Here is an 18,021-nt window from a genome sequence, read left to right as displayed (position 1 = left end):
TAGTTCCCGATTGCAAATTCTGCCCAACAATTCTTTTAATTAGTTGAACACTCAGAATTCCCACTTGAGCCACGAACACACAACTCCCATTTGAAAATTCAGAAGTTCTAGACTAGACACGGCTGAACCTTGGCGACGAGAGTTGGTACGGAAGAGAGTAGAATTTGCATTGACGATTTATATTTTGAATAATAATTACGGGACACCTAGACCATTTTTATTTAAAAACGGGACATTTAGGCGTCCCGTTCGATAATCAGAAAAAAAACGGGACAACTGTTGGAAAAAAGGGACTGTCCCGGCTAAAACGGGACGTCTGGTCACCTTGTATACAGAATAAATTAAACGATGGAGCAACTTATGGTTTAATCGAATATGATGGTGGTTGCTACGATTTAGAAGAAAGCAATTTTCTGTTGGCACTGGCATCGAAACTATTTGTGTACAAACAAGAATTTCGCATAAGCATTTACTTGACATATTATTATAGTTTACTAATAATTAAATAATTATATATTCGTGTAGAAGGAGTTCCGGTCGACCTTTGGAAAAAAATCACCTCACATATCTATCTAGTTCAATTGCACATACGCGTATGCTGATGAACTAAATAACTGAATGTGTTTCAAACACTGAAGTAGCAACACTGAAGGCAAAAATTATGGAATAGAGACCATGGCGACATCTCATGAGAAGTAGGTAAACTAGAACTGGGACTGTGTAAGTCTGGCTGAGTCGCGTTATATGTGGATGGTAGCGACATTCAACGGCGTAGCAGATTATTGTTAGGATTAGCGTTGTCTTGACGCAAATCATTTCTGAAAGTGTCCACTTCATTGCACATTCAAATAATTTAGATGGTACTGGCACTCTGCGTCTAGGAGACCCTCTCCCAAGCGGCTTGTTGCTAAAGTAAGGACGATCTACAAACAAACAATCAATTGCCGAGTGAACAATTGTCACTGATGAAGAAGAATAAGAGGGAGAAGAAGAAAATTGGAAATATAAAGTTCCTTTTGTGAACGGACTTGTTAATCATTTCATTAACACTGGCAACGTAAAATATAATGGGAGTATAAGAACAGTGTTAAATTCTTATTATTTTTCAATTCACAATGGCTGGTAAGGCGTGTGTTAAGTTGGAATTGATGTGCAAAGAAGACATTGCTTATGACTTACCTCATGATGATCCGCTCGAAGGGAGAGGGTGGACATACGAACTAATGACTGACAACAAAGAGTTAATATTATCTACAACGGAAGGAGAGGTATCAGTGTACAAGGATACAGCTATGTGCTCCTTGGATGTGAAACTAAACGTTGATAGGGTAAAACCAGAATCAGCACTAGAAGAAGATCCTGCATTTGAAAGTAATATAGAAACGCTAAAAAAAAAAATGTGGTTCAGGAGACTTGCGCGTCGCATTCTAATGACTCCCAACAATTAACAACAAAAAGTTTAAATTCAGTTCGGCCAGAAAGGTAATGTTCAATTTTTCATTAACTAATTGGCTCAGATTGATAATACGGTTATATGGCTCCGGAAATTTTGTTGGTTAAAAGCAATACTTCACGAGAAATATTTAGGTATGGGAGATATCATGAACGTAAGTAGGTAGCCTACAATTTGGAAATGACATGGCACACATAGACAAGCTGTATACCAAATAAAAATAATAACAAGATTGATACCATCCATACAATTCTTATGTAGTTCATATCTTGATAAAATAATTATTTCTTTATTATTGGTTACACATTTCTCACTATTTGTTTCACATATTTTAAATATGGGTGCTCGACGATATTGTTTTATTTATATAGAGACTTATGTAAAATAACAAATAATGAGAATGGTAATTATCGTAAAATTTTACAAATGTAAAAAAGTGATTTTATTTAAGATTTAGCTCAAATGGGTCTAGCTTGATTTTTTCGGTGGGCTTCGAAAGACATATTTAAAATACAAGATAAAGAATATTTTAACCAACAATGGATGTTCATTATTTGTAGAGGTCCATACATCAGTCCATTTCATAGCTGCACTCATTTTTTCAAGGAAGTCGATTTTTTACATTCCCAGGAATCTTTTTTAGTGTATGGATCTGCATCTCTCAATATGGGATCACTTTAGGGGCTTGGTGAACGTACTTAATATATGAATTATTGTAAAAACAATGCTAACCAGCATTTGCTAAATGGCCGGTAAAAATAAGATTGCTATGCAGATTAGAGCATTACGCAGAATGTGGGTAAACAAAGATAACGCAAAATTCTGTATTCAGGATGACTTACATGTCTTACGTGTACAATGTGTTCTTGTACATTCCTAAGTATTTTATAGGTAACATCCTGAAATGCTTTCTTTGCTTGTATAATTGTGTTCCAAAGTAACACTATACATTACGTACGTAACTTCTTAATTATATGGATCCCTTCATTCCGAAACATTTTCATAGTTCCGTGTTATGATTTGCCACACTAAATTTTGATACTTCATTTCGCTTACACTGGTTAGTAGCTACCTTGACAAGGGATTACTTTGCACATCGGGCATTACTTCGCACAAAATATGAAGAGAGTTTCACAGTCCTCCGTCGGTAAAACAATGAACTGTATACACGAAGTTTCAACTACCCTCTACGATAGAACATGTAACTTTATTTTCGTGTTAATGTTGGGGGTCAGCATCAGTTTTAATTACAGGGAGGGTTTGTTGTTGTAGTGGTATGGAAAGCTGGAAAGACCGCCAAATTTTAAAAGAATTTCCTTGAATGTTAAGTCAGTTTTGTTATATTATGTTTAGTTACTTGCATTATACAACGTAACTAATAACCGTTTGAACCTTTTAATACAAATAAATTAGTTAAACGGCGATTAGGTCCTACGGAGCGCCATTCTGTGCGTAATTAGATAACAACACAGTTTGTAAGTCGTTCATGAAAAATACAAGTATAATGAATTGGATCCTAAAACCAATGGTGTTTACGATCTCTTACAGTTCAATCTTGCAGGGTCCCTGACGATTCGAATGAATCGCTTCTACCGTACGACCTTACATACCACCCTAGTTGCATGCCTTCGGCATTCAAGTCATGACAAATCAGGGTTAATTTCCGAACCCCAATTGGGCTGTCAACATTCAGGCCTTGAGGAGGCATTTTAAGAAAATAAATCCACCCTGGGAGGAGATTTAATGCTACAGCCCAACATTTCATTTCATCAATTTTTTAATCATTAGTATTACTTCAGGCCCGCTCGTACCTACAAAATTGGTAGGTTTACAAATGTAACCTTTTAAAGAGCGCTAGCTAATACTTTTGTGTGGCTTACAAGCAATTGCACTTTCTTTATTGAGAATATCACATCCGAGAGCATTTGTCACAGTAGTGAAACACAAGATAATAGTAATATTAACTTGTTCAATAAACATTATTCTTGTTCAGGGCCTACTCGTACGTAGCAATCTTAATATGTTCTGATAACATAAACCTCAATTTTACCATATACTGCGTAACTGACATAGGCACTCCGTACTATCGATACATCATATTATCCGGTGTTTATCGTAGTACAGGGTACCGTGGAATCGTAAACGGGCTTCCCTTCTTCTTTTTCTCGAGGCCGGTTTATGATTCCGGGCACAAGAATACAACAGTTATTTTCAAACATCAGAAAGTATAACAATTAATTTACTTTCTCTAAATCCAAATCAAAACTCTAATTATTTTCTATAAATCCAAATCAAAACTAATTATTATATCAAAATCTAAAATCCGAACATCAATTTTATTACTATTACACTTTTTTCTAATTATGCCAATTATTAAAAGTTAGAACAAAATTTTGAAATTATAGTCAATTGCCAAATCTGCACATTAGCTGGGACCCAACCAGGCGTCCCACTGGTTTCATTACTTTAATTTTATAACGAAAGTACGGATGTCCCTAGGGGATGAACTATATTTTAACTTTCAAATCTTCTTAACTTATAATATCGCTTTCTCTGAAGTCTATTAACTTCAGGTATCATTAGTCACATTGAATGCACATTGACTTTTCATAGTAGACGGCATATATATATCGAACGACGAACAAATCAACGAACAACTTTATCAAATTCAAGGTTATTGTCAACTACTTTCAATATTATACTAAATTGTGTTTAACTTACAGTATTTTGACAGCGACTTAATCTTACATTAAAAATTTCGTATATTTTCCCATTATACAAACCTAACATCAGACGAAAAAATTCACTATCTCAAAAGCACATTTTTTTAATTACCCAAAATTTAAACTTTATGATTAATTGTAGTTATTACTAGTACTTCTCTAATTATGTTCGTAATTATATCTAATTGTGTAACATGTCTAAATGCTTGATTGTATGGGGACAACTAAATGTTAATATAAACATAAAGAGGAATGATTTAAAACTCAAAACAAGATTTGATAATAAAATTTTGTTATGAAGTTTGGTTCCCAAAACTGGAATGACCTGAAAAAAAAACACAAAACTTAAACATCCTAATAAGAATTCGATACTGAAAGTCCGCATCCAAAACGGGATAGCCATACTTTTCAAAAGTGGTGCGGTATTATTACAATTTCAAAGTCCGAAATCGCGTTCTAAATCAATTACCTGTTTAAAATTTCCAATGCTGTCTTTCCTCTCCTTTCCACATTCATCTTTCATCTCCAAAAGCTGTAAGAAAACTATAAAACATGACATCTAAGTGAACGTTCCTGATTGTAGAGCGATATTAATGGTTTCTTCGACTGGTGCGTCAGCGGCGGTGGGCACACACTTTGATTCTGAAAAGTAACCTTCGAAATTCTGGGAAATTATCAAATAAATAAACAATAATCCTTTTTTCATAATCTAAAAGTTTAAAAGTTCAAATTCGGTATTTCTGATTTCTCATCTCTTCCGGGGTTTAGCCCGAGTTCGGGTGAAGTTCACGCTTTTTTTGTGCTGAGATTTTAATTTTCCATCTGTGCCGGTTGCGCTTTTAAGCTGTAATATAGCACTTTTAAGTGTACTTTTCCAGTTAGTTTGTTTAATTTCGGAACGTTTCTCCTTTTTACAGCGTATTTACTAAACTTCCACGTACTGACACGCCTTCCTTTACGACGTTTGGATTTACGCTGCATTGCGATACCTGTCATAAATTTCTTTTTAGGTTTGCGCTTACTATTACTATATTTTTCCTTTTAGTTTACTATACAATGCTGGTACTTGTTTTCGCTTTAGCTTTTTAGTGCTCTTTGGAGTCAATGTATACTTCTTCCGCATGTTTTACTCGAAACAACCTCGCCTACAGCTCGACTTTAATTTGCATGGAGTTCGTCTTTGACCGAGTTTAGTGCGTTGCGAATTACGCATACCAAAGCACTTTCCTTTTATTCTCAACTTATTTCCTACTGCACGCCTAATGTGTGGTTGTGCGTGCTGAGAATACGCTGTACGTGGAGGTGGACGAACATTGTTTTCATCATGATCAATCAACTTGTCTACATTTTGAGTAGCACTATACTTAAATTTTCGCTCTTTACAATTTCGCAATAGTGAAGTACTAGCTTGAAAATTCAAACATTTCGGCAACTGAAAGTTAGTAAATGTCGCATCTGATGTACTGATATGATCACGTCTGGTCATTTTAACTCTACTGATTATGCTCCTTAAAATCGAGTTTACGTTAATAATGTATTACGAAAACTCAACTTGGTATCATTGGCCATCTTCTTTTTCTTCTTAATCTTAGTGTTGCATTTCCGTTCTGTAACGGAAATATACTTTCGACTGCGTGTGCTTTATTGGAAGTGTTACTTTTACGCTTGTTTACGGTAAACATTTCCGACCGATAAATTATGTACGAGGCCTTCACTACGTAAAACAATTCGCTTGGCGGGTCTATTGTGAATTTGAAGTCGTTTCCTTCTACAATATTCAAAGCTGATAAAGTCGGAATGGATTTGCAGCACTAAAATGCAACTTACCTTTAGACATACACTGTTACAAAGACAAGTTTGAATTTGTTAAGTCGCGCAAAACCATTTGCCTGCGACACAAAACCGACAACACTGTAACTTCGTTATCACACAAAATCATCAATTGAACTCTCAAGCCTTCCCTGGCTTTTTCGAGAGGGCGGATACGCGCAACCTGAATGCTACCGCGTATCACGTGTGAAACATCGGTATCCCTTGCCGGCAAAACAATTACATTAGAAACAATTGTCTACAGGTACGCGTAACGATTCTTCTTTTTCGCTATCTCTACACTGCATATTTCCTTTTCCTGACTGTAATTGACTTTCTGATTTATTTGGCACATATCTTTCACAACGTGGGCCGGCTCGAATTTAAGAGTATTTACGGTTTCTTTTCCGCCTTGCACTCTTTTATTTTGTTGGTTTGCCTACACTCAAACTGTGCCGTTCGCATTTATTCATAGAACACAGTGAGACCTTTCTTTCATTCCACTACACTATTTTTAAACTCAGCAGTTACTGAATCAACATGATTGGCCGCGTTAACTAATTCAGAGCGTACTTCAGTTAAGGAGTTATTGGCTACTTTAATATTATTACGTAAGCTGTCTGCTTTGGCATTCGATTCGCTCTTTCCTACTCTCCCAAATCGTTTCTGTTACAGGCTGTTGAGGTACACCTACTGATTCATGTATTTTTTGTCCTAGACATCCAATATTCATTACCATTTTTGAGTAATGGTTTCTAATTGTTTCTCTAATTCCTCTGTCAAGATTGCTTGAAATTGTTCTAAAACACTAGCCTCCATATTGATATGAATTACGAGCAACTAGTTCAAAGGAGAAAAATCTAAATGTCTGAGTTTAATACGAAAATAATAAACATACACTTAAAACATGAAAGACTAAGAATTTTGATATTACGACCATTAACAACCAATCCTTCTTTTCAAAACTCAGGTTTCACTTTGCGATGTGCTTCAATATAAAATTAACACAGATATAAACTAGTACCATATATAAAATATTTTCTATAACTATTCTATCAGGCCTTGATTCCATTTTGTACTAATACACAACACACACAGCGAGGCCATGTGATAATATTTGAAAAACAGTATTACGTGACAGTTTCTACACAATCACTGTGTCTTCACCAGACTTCCACTCCTTCTGGCTGCTGGGAGTTGGTCATCACTTGTACATACTGTCCGGAGATCAATTTTAATTATGTTCCTCCCCTTCTTTAAAAAGTAACAATTGTCTGGCTTTCACTTTCACTTTTTAGCTGCACACGTATCCAATTAAAGGTTTAGTTTTTTCCGCTGGATGCGTCCTGTCCTCTATTTATCCTTATTTTCCTTGTTATTTTGTTTCTCTTTCTTTCTTCTTCCTTTTTATTCCTTCTTCTTTAAGCAAAATCTTTACTCACTCCTTATTTATCGAGAGTCCTGCATTCCAGTTCATCACCTTGCCTCCTGCTTTCATAATCTCTCTGGCTTCCTTCCATTTTCTCACCAAGGTTTTGTTCTCTACTTCTATGACCTCTGCTCCTTCCCACCCTATCCTGTGGTTTGTTTCTTTCTGATGCTTGGATATCGCATTGTTGTCCATTTTCAATCTTACATCATCCTGGTGCTGTTTAATTCTTTTTTTGCATTTTTTGTTTCTGCTAAGTAAATTTTGTTACACTCCTCGCATCCTACTCTATATATTACTCCCCCTTGATCTTTGTTCACTACTGCTTTTCTCTTTTTTCTTCTGACTAGTTCTATTATTATGCTTCTTTTTTTCCTGCACGTAATAATTCCTGCTTTCCGAAACATTCTCTATATGTTCTCTGTTTGTTTGTTCAATTATTGTGTTGAAACTGTTACGTGATACTGTTTTTTTTTTTACATATTATCGCATAACCTTGCTCAGTGTGTTATTGTGTATTAGTATTATCTCATTTACTCTTATTCATAAATACACATGAAGGTGCATAGTGTAAGACATGTATGTATGTGTGTATACTCAATCAGCTTTTTGCTATCCACTCACATCTACATAGAATTAAAAATCAACAAGAAAAATTTATATGAGCTACATTAATCTCTCTGTTGCTCTCAAGGTCAAAATATATTTACTTAACTTACATGAAAAATCTACATCAATTACTTCTTGTTTTTATCAACCCGTCTGCTTTATTTTTAAATAATTGTGTTCGCCGAGGATCTGATGGAAATTGACTGTCGAAACTAGGCTAATCAGCTTCAAAACTCAACACGTTATCAGTATAACCAATGGTATTGTAAAACCAGTTGTAGGAAGATTGCTATAATTTAATCCGGAAAACGGTCGCCTTGTGGTTGAAATCGTGTTTTTTGGTAGTTGTTAAATTCTTGTAAATATAATCGTAACCTTCACAGTGATTTTAGTCTTTTTCCCAAGATTTGTCACTTGTTTATTGCATTTATCCCAGCTTTGCGGCGGCAGTGGGACGTAATATTGAGGTCTCAAATATTCAGTAATAATAATAGTATAGGTAACAAATCCGTATCAGGACACATTGTATTAAAGCCTGTAAAATAACCCTTAGCGTGAGCCATAAGTTACAAAATAGTCGGGATTGGAGAGAAGTGTCTGGACCAACAGCACATACCCTCTCGATACGTTTCTACAAATAGCAACATGTTATAACGGAAAGTTTCCCTACAACTAGCTAAATGTTATAAAGGAAAGTTAAATGTTATAACGGAAAGTTTCGAGGTAATTTTCGTGTAGAAAGTAGGGATTCTGAACCACAAGAGCCGTAATTACAGTTGTTTTTAAGTAATGGTTATGCTGGATAAGCTACAGAAGATGTCGAACGGGTTTCGGGAAAAAGGTTCCGTACCATCATGAAACACCTCTACAGCTAATCAAATTTAAACGAAAGATTTCCGCTAATATTTCAGTAGAATATATTCTACTGTACGTTTTCAGGAAAATAACTGAAAAAAAAGAAGTGAATATGATTGAAACCTAAAGCTTGTAATAAACTAACTTGTGAAGTTTGGAGATGTAATTATAAAAGCTATGCTACAAAAATATATACACAGACCAGAATTCAGTGAGCTCTGAAATACAAACTAACAAAATGATGTATAAGATTCAGTCTACAGAGCAATTGTTGCTTAGAGAGTGGCGTACACTATTTCTAGAATCGAGATAAGATGAGAAATGTTTACGATAGTTTTGGTCTCGTCTCGATTCTCATCTCCAAAGCATGAATATAGTGTGAGTTAACCTTGTCCCGTCTCGAATTAAAATGTTTCATCCCGATTTTGTTTGGTTTGTTTTAGAATCGAGATGAGAAATTCGTCTTTTCATTAACAATATTACACAAAACCGAAATATTTTTTTTTGCCTAATATCACGTTTCTGCTTCTAATGGTACGACCTGAGCGATAATATTTTTTTAATTTTTAAATATTCTTCGAGATAATTTTTATTATTATTAGTATTATTCCTGAAAATTTGATAGCTCAAGTGCTGAAACAAACGAGTATTCAAATATTTGAATGTAATGAACCGTGTGTTATCGCCGATCTACTTCCATCAAAATTCCTAAAGTAAAAAAAAAGGAAAAAAGTGCTTGACGTGTATTCGATTGAAGAACCTCGAGATTACTGGTCAAGCCCCTAGACCACTGAACCACGATAACTACCCTGTAAATGATTCGTCTTTTTCTTGTTACTTTAATTCCTCTGCCTCAGCTTGGAAAGTTGTATATAATTTTTAAGTTCGTTTCAAAACGCGTTGCGTGTTCCTCTTATGATGATATAAGTGAATGATCTTCTGTACAGTTTCTATTAATACGTTGAATTATTCTTAAACCTTTGGATCGCAAGTTCTTTTTTTCTCCACACGAAACTACAGATAAGACATTTAATTCTCATACTGTGCATTTGTGTCAAGGCAGCCGACAATACCTGGTCATAGACTTATGTCCACCACGACATAAATGATAGTTTAATTTGATATAGTGAAACAAACTACAGCAACTTATTTTGAGACAGTAGTGATATAGTACTCCATTTCATATCTCTACAATATTTAATGTAATAACACATATAATATAGCGTAACTTTGTAATGTAATATAGCGAATGATTATATATATGTTTTCTTGCTCATTATCTCATATATGTAATCATTATCTCATTTATATTTCATTGTTTGTTGAATTTGTTACAGGCGCGATAACATCTTTGCTTTCCACGGAGAAGGGAACACGTTTACTACATTAAATAAAGCCATTTCTCATTCTTATGAGGAATCTGATACTTCGAAGCAGTTTGGCAAAGGATTTCATCGATCACGTTTGACAACAAATATGGTGACACAGGAATGTGAAAAGCGTCATACGTACCAAAAAAGTGAGAAACGCTCTTGTCAAAGTTCAACTATGTCTAGTGGTGAGTTTGTGCATTCAGGACACATGTTAATCCACACACGAGAAAAACCTTACACGTACCAAGAGTGTGGGAAGGCATTTAATCGTCGTTCGACTTTGGCTATACACATGTTAATCCACAAAGGAGAAAAACGTCACACGTGCCAACAGTGTGGTAAGGCATTTACTCAACGTTCACATTTGGCTATTCACATGTTAATCCACACAGGAGAAAAACATCACACGTGCCAAGAGTGTGGTAAGGCATTTACTCATCGTTCAAATATGGATAGACACATGTTAATACACACAGGAGAAAAGCCTCACATGTGCCGAGAGTGTGGTAAGGCATTTACTCAACGTTCACATATGGATAGACACATGTTAGTCCACACAAGAGAAAAGCCTCACATGTGCCATGAGTGTGGTAAGGCGTTTACTCAATGTTCACTTTTGGCTAATCACATGTTACTCCACACAGGAAAAAAATCTCACACGTGCCAAGAGTGTGGTAAGGCATTTACTGTACGTTCACTTTTGGCTACACACACATGTTAATCCATACAGGAGAAAAGCCTCACGCGTGCCAAAAGTGTGGTAAGGCATTTACTCAACGTTCAAATTTGGCTACACACATGTTAATCCACACAGGAGAAAAGCCTCACTTATGCCATGAGTGTGGTAAGGCATTTACTCGTCGTTCATATTTGGCTAATCACATATTAATCCACACAGGAGTAAAACCTCACACGTGCCAAGAGTGTGGTAAAGGATTTAATCATCGTTCGACTTTGGCTACACACATGTTAATCCACACAGGAAAAAGAGTTTACACATGCGAACGGTGTGGTGAGGCATTTTCTCATCGTTCAAGTTTGCTTAAACACATGTTTAACCATACAGGAGAAAAAGTTTACACATGCCAACAGTGTGGTTAGGCATTTAACCGACGTTCAAATATGGATAGACACATGCTAATTCACACGGGAGAAAAACCTCACACGTGCCAAAAGTGTGGTAAGGAGTTTACTGATCGTTCACATTTGGCTTCACTCGTTTTAATCCACATAGCAGAAAAACCTCATATGTGCCGAGAGTGTGGTAAGGCATTTACTCGTCGTTCAACTTTGGCTACACACATGTTAATCCACACAGGAGAAAAGCCTCACATGTGCAGTGATTGTCATAAGGCATTTACTCGTCGTTCATATTTGGTTACACACATGTTAATCCACACAGGAGAAAAACCTCACATTTTCCAAAAGTGACATCAGGCGTTTAATAAACGTTGAAGTTCAGGTGCACACATGCTAGTCCACACAAAAGAAACTTATGTGTGCCAAGCGTGCGGTAAAGGATTTAGACTACGTTTAAGTAGTGATGAGATACCGGTTAAAAAAAATTTTGTGTATAAACCTTAAGTAAATACCCAGGTATTTACCCAATTCCTCGGAATTCTCCAGTTTCCTCCCCTTTTCTTCATTCCACAATTTCATTCATTGCTCATCATCACTGCCTCTCTTAGTCTAGCCGGAATATCCGTGGGACGTAAAACTCAAAATTTCATTTCGTTTATTCGTTTGGAGATAAACGAGATGGGGAGAAATCGAAGAGACAGAGCATACACTGAACCAAGTTCCCAGAGTTCTCGTTCTCCAATCAGTAGCAACCACCAAGCATCATCAACGAGTTCAGCACCATTTAAAAAGCATGCAAATGCAAATAGCATCTCGAGATCCGACTCTGACTCCAACCAGCTTATCCTGCTTTGCAGCCTGTCTACAGCTTGCTACAGCAAAACTACAATCCAAAGTACTTTAGTTCGAAGGTTTTACTTCTCTAACTTCTCCAGTATCGGCAACGCAAAGATATTTCGCAAATGGTAGAAACCAAAAAATGAATTCATCATTAAATCACAGTCGGCTAACTTCGCAAAATAATTCGTGACAATCCAGTTTCGAAAGGTTCAGGAAAACTAAAACTTTAACTTCTCTCAACAACATCCGACACTAGCAACGTCAGCCACATACCATGTCAATAGTAGTACGAGGGGTCCCTCTATCTATAACACTTGATATATTGGCTGAACTTCCTGAAGTGGGATACACCTTTAAAGATGCATCCGTATTCGGAACAATCATGGACCAACGTACATAGTTCGAATTCTGAGAACATCACAGGATACTATCAAGACCTTTTGCATAAACAAATCTTAATTTTCAAGAAGAGACGCCGATTTGAAAAATCCTGCTCATTACGACCAATTCCTCTCCCAGGTAAACGCTGTCAAGAAAACAAAGTACATCCTACTAATAGGTGCAAGCTATGAACCTGTTATCCTACAAAGAGGTGCACATTGTATTGTATTGTATTGTATTTATTTCGTCCTTTTTTCATACATTTAGCACTGTATTGCAATGCATATGAAGTGGACACGTCATTTATATATAAACACAAAAGTAAAAAGAACAATAATAATGAAAATTACTCACACTAGATTAATAATTAAACATTACACCTTACATCTTATCCATTACATTTTGCATATTATTAAAAATAAAGTAAGAGTAATTATTACTTGCAGTGTATGTAGAAATCCTTGAACATATATCAAATGCTAAAAACAAACAACGACAGTGGTTACTACAGATAATGTAGTTTTTTTTTGTTAGCAATTCATGTATTCCTCTATCGAGTAAAAGCAATGCTTTAGTAAATATTTCTGTAGTTCTTTTTTAAATTTAGCAATAGATTTTTGAGTCTTTATATCTTTGGGAAGTTTATTGTATAGCATGATAGCCGCGTATTTACACCCTTTTTCATATAATACGGTTCTGTGTTCTACGATGGAAAAGTTTTGTTTGTTTCTTGTATCATGATCATGTTTTTCTTCTACCCGCGTAAGAACACCTTCTAAATGTCTCTTTACAAATATCGGTAGATTTAAAATGTACAAACAAGGTACTGGGAGTATACGAATTTTTTTTTAAATATTGATTTGCAGTGTTCTTTTGCTTTAGAAGCCGCCATCATTCTTATTATTCGTTTCTGTATTGTAAAAATACCTTGGCTTTGTGTGTATTTCCCCAAAATATAATGCCATATGTTAAATTTGACTGGAATAATCCAAAGTAAATCGTTTTTAAAGTAGACTCTTTTAAAACATTTTTGAGTACTTTAATTGCGAAATAAATTTGATTTAATTTTTTACCAAGTTTAGTTATTTGTACATCCCAGGAGAGATTTTTATCTATCCAGATTCCTAAGAACTTAGTGGAGTTCACATAGTCTATTCCGTTATTTTCAATTGAAATATTAACAGGCTGCGTATGTTTGTCGCGGATATGATGAAAATGGATTGCTTGTGTCTTTTCAATGTTTAATTTAAGCTTATTTTCTTTAATCCACTGAGATAGTTTATGAAGGATTTCATTTGCATTACCTTCAACATCCTCATTTGCGTTCCCTTTTACTATGATATTGCATCGTCTGCATAAAGGGATAGTTCTGCTGGAGCAATATTACATGGTAGATCGTTAATGTATATCAAAAAAAATAATGGACCTAATACGGATCCCTGTGGCACTCCACATGATATTTCTTGTTTTCCTGATGTGTAATATGTAGTTTGGTTTGTATCTTTGTTACTGTATGTAATTTCTACTACTTGCTGCCGATTTTCCAGATACGATTTAAACCATTTGGACGCTATGCCTCTTATTCCATAATCTTGGAGCTTTGAAAGAATATTTCTATGTGAAACTAAGTCGAATGCTTTGGAAAGATCAAGGAAAACACCTATTCATTTCTCCTTACTATCTAAACTTTTATGTACAATTTCTACAAAATTATATATTGCTGTTTCCGTTGATTTCTCTTTTAGGAAGCCATGTTGCTCGTGTGTAATTAGATCATGTTTAAGTAAAAAGGATGATAGCCGGATACTCATTATGGTTTCTAAAATTTTGGAAAAAGTTGAGAGAAGTGAAATAGGCCTACAATTTTCAAGCTCTGATTTGTCGCCTTTTTTATAAATTGGTTTTACTTTTGCAATTTTTAATATACTAGGGAATTCTCCACTTAAGAACGTCATATTTATGAGGAAAAACAGGGAGTCAGCAATATATTTAATGCTTTTCTTTACAATACTTCGCGGTATACCGTCTACGCCAGCTGACTATTTACTTTTCATCTTATTCACCACTTTTATTATTTCTGCATTTGTAACTGGATGCAGATACATTGTATTGTTGCAAGTTTTTGAGAATATTTTCGTGGGCATTGCTAGCTCACTATTGTACGTTTTTGATAAGTTGCTGTAATAATTATTAAATAGGTCAGCTATTGTACGAGGATCTTTAATTACGTTGCCATTTTTAATTACCTCTAAATTACCGTTATCATTACGAGTGTTTACACTTAACTCGCTTTGCGCTAGTTCCACAACGCCTTCGACTTATTATCGAATTTTTTAATGATTTTGTCATTGTGTAACTGTTTTGCTTCTTTCAGAACTCCTTTATATATGTTCTTATATCTTTTGTAATATGTCTCTGTATATGTTGATAGATTTCCTTGTGTTTTAGCCTTCTTAAGAAGTCTCATTTTTTTACTTGCTATTCTGATCCCTTGTGTTACCCAGGGTTTTGACTGTTTTCCTGAAGTTACACATTTTACAACAGGGAATGCTAGATTGAAATAGAATGTTATGGTGTCAATGAAGTAACTGAAAGCTTCATTGACCTGGTTATACAAGTAAAGCTCGTTCCAATTTTCTTCCCTGAGGAGGTGATTAAAATATTGTATATTTTCATCATTAAATTTTCTTTTGTACGTTACATTACTTGTTCTTGTATTACAAAAACTTTTATTGGGAGTTACATGTATATCGAGTACTTGGGCAAGGTGGTCTGAAAAACCACTGTTGAAGACGTATGTGTTGTAGTTAAGGTGTTTGCTCACTATGAACTGGTCAATTGCACTTTTGGAGCATTTTGTGATTCGTGTGGGAACTTTAACAACTGCCTCCATATTAAATGAATCTAGAAGAAGTTCTACCTCGTGTTTTATCGGCTGTAAAAAATCTATGTTGATATCCCCGACAATTACGACAGTCTTCTTGATTTTTATAAAATTATTTAGTATGGTGTCCATCTTATTTATAAAGATTTCTATATCACTGTCAGGAGTTCTATATACACATACAATTACAAAGTTATGATCTACAATTTCTAATGCACAACTTTCAAAGTGTTTTTCTACATTTAAATATTTAAACCTAGTACATTCTCTCGTTTTTAGGTCCCTTTTTGCATATATACAAGCCCCTCCTCTATCTCTACTATGTCTGCAGTATTGTGCTCTTAGCTCAAATTGAGGAATGCCTAAGTATTCTAAGCACCCTGATTGTAACCAGTGCTAAGTTATACAAATTAAATGTACTCCTAACAGTCTGTCGAAAAGTAGTTCTTCTAACATGCTCTTTTTATGAAACGTAAACCCTTGTACATTTTGATGAAAAATGACTATATTATTGCTATTGTATTTGTACCTAAGTTGTCAGACTGTATACTTTGATAACATGTCGGCACTCCAACAGTATCACTCTTACTAGACAGTAGATTTAATTTATTGTCAATTAGACGTTTATCAAAACTGGAATTTTCTTTACGGATGTCTTTGTTTTGGGTTGATGATCCTACCATAAAAAATAATCCGGACGATGTGTTGGAGGCTTTCTTTGTCTTTTTGATTTCCTATGTATATTGTCCTGATGTGATATAATCTCTTGAGGAGAAACAATGTCATTTGAAGCACCCCTATTTGCAATATTCGATTATACACTGATATCTTCTTCATTAGATAGTATGGTATAATTTTGTCTTCCATTTACTACTCCAGAACAGATCGTTTCGTCGATTGACTTTTGCGAAAACTTACTGTTACATGACCTAGAAGGTGTGCTAATGCTTGTTTTCCTGTTTGTACTTACAATATTGCTAGCTTTTGGTTCATCTTCTACACTATTACTCGCTAACCAAAGACTGTTGTTATTTGTTGGAACTTTCCATGTTGCTGGAATAGCATGGCATATCTTCTTCTTGTTGTGGATATACTTTGCCAGTAGCTGGCTTACCTGTTTCTTACCTATCTTATTTAAGTGCATTCCATGCTTGGTGAAACAGTTTCTTCCTAGATTTGAGAGGTCAACAAAGGTTACATTAGGCTGACCTTTACATATTTTTTCGAATTTTCTATTCGTTGATTTAATTAACTCATTTACGCACGAGCTTTCGATTAGATCATATCTAATTGGAATGCCTATTACAACTATATTACAAACTTTATCTTTGAGTAATGACAGAGCACTGATTAAAACTGAGACAGAATTTTCACTTCTATTTGAATATACATCATTAGCTCCCCCCATTATAATTAATGTTCCCGTTGTTTTTGAGTAGAGACTATTAATTGAAGGATCCTTTAGTACTTCCTTCATTGGAGCTCCAGGTTTTACTAAACTGAAAATTGTGTAACTGTCATTCAGCGTATTGCTTAACATTTGAGCAATGTTTCGACCATGACTATCAGCTAAAATTGTAATAGGACTTTTAACATACCTTAAATCGGATCCTTCTACAGAACTTGCAGCAGGATCAAGCGACTTGGAAGAAAAGTTCGGTGTGATACCACTACACTTTAATTTTACAATTGAATTACCCCCTTTATTGTCAGAGCCCATTTTCATTTCACTCATTATATTTTCATTTGACTTTCTCATATCACTACACGCACTACCAGTACTCGTTTCAGCACGTACATTTTTCACAACTAAACTATTGCTCTCTTTACTCTCATTTGGCATTTCAACTGTAGCATTTTTAAATGTTTCCTTCCTTGCACTTCTTCTTACACTGTTAGCAATAAGCACTTCATTTACTTCGTTTCTTTCTTCCCTTTCACTACTTACAGGTATGTTACATACACTTTTTGATCTTAAACCAATAGATCTAACGGTTAAATTTACACTTGCACTGCTTTTGCTGTCAGTCGAACAACAGTTTGATTTGTTGCTATTCACTTGATAAGCACTCCGAGATGGTGTGGTTACATAACTTTTTTCTCCTGATACATCTTCCAGAGCTGCGAATCTGTTTTGCGTCGGTACTTCTCGTGAAACACTGTGCAGTCTGAAATTACTGATGCATTTTTTGTGAGAGTTAATTTCCTTGTGTTTAGGGAGGATATTTTTTGATACTTCTTGGTTCTTTATACATGTTTGTTTGTTGTTACTCGTTTTGTACCGGTAACTGCTGGGCACTTGCATTTGTAACAGCTGGACATTTGTAGACTGCTGAGTATTTGTTTTGCAACTACTTTGCTTTCTTGAGTCTGCTACCACTTCACTCCATAGCGGACTGCACTCCCTTGTACGAAGGAGTACATCTTCAGATTTTTTTTGATAATGTTGGTTCGACACACCTGCACATTTATCGTTTGTCAGCAATGAAATAATCTTGCGTAGAGAATGTATTTCTTCAATCAGCTCACTTATTAGTTTATTTTCAGATGATTCACCCAAGCACGATTGATCCTCATTTGTTTTC

The 18,021-nt window shown here is 35.2% G+C and overlaps 1 long non-coding RNA gene across 1 annotated transcript; it reads left to right on the top strand.

Moving 5' to 3' along the window:
* Positions 1–359: 359 nt before the first annotated feature.
* Positions 360–13,133, top strand: LOC145676204 (uncharacterized). Its single transcript, XR_014129317.1, has 2 exons — positions 360–1,482; positions 10,216–13,133. It is a non-coding gene; the product is annotated as an uncharacterized LOC145676204 (long non-coding RNA).
* Positions 13,134–18,021: the final 4,888 nt, after the last annotated feature.

This window comes from Thermobia domestica, chromosome 18, assembly GCF_964235325.1.
Source record: "Thermobia domestica chromosome 18, izTheDome1.hap1.1, whole genome shotgun sequence".
Taxonomy (NCBI): domain Eukaryota; kingdom Metazoa; phylum Arthropoda; class Insecta; order Zygentoma; family Lepismatidae; genus Thermobia; species Thermobia domestica.
This window is presented reverse-complemented; position numbering and strand designations above follow the sequence as displayed.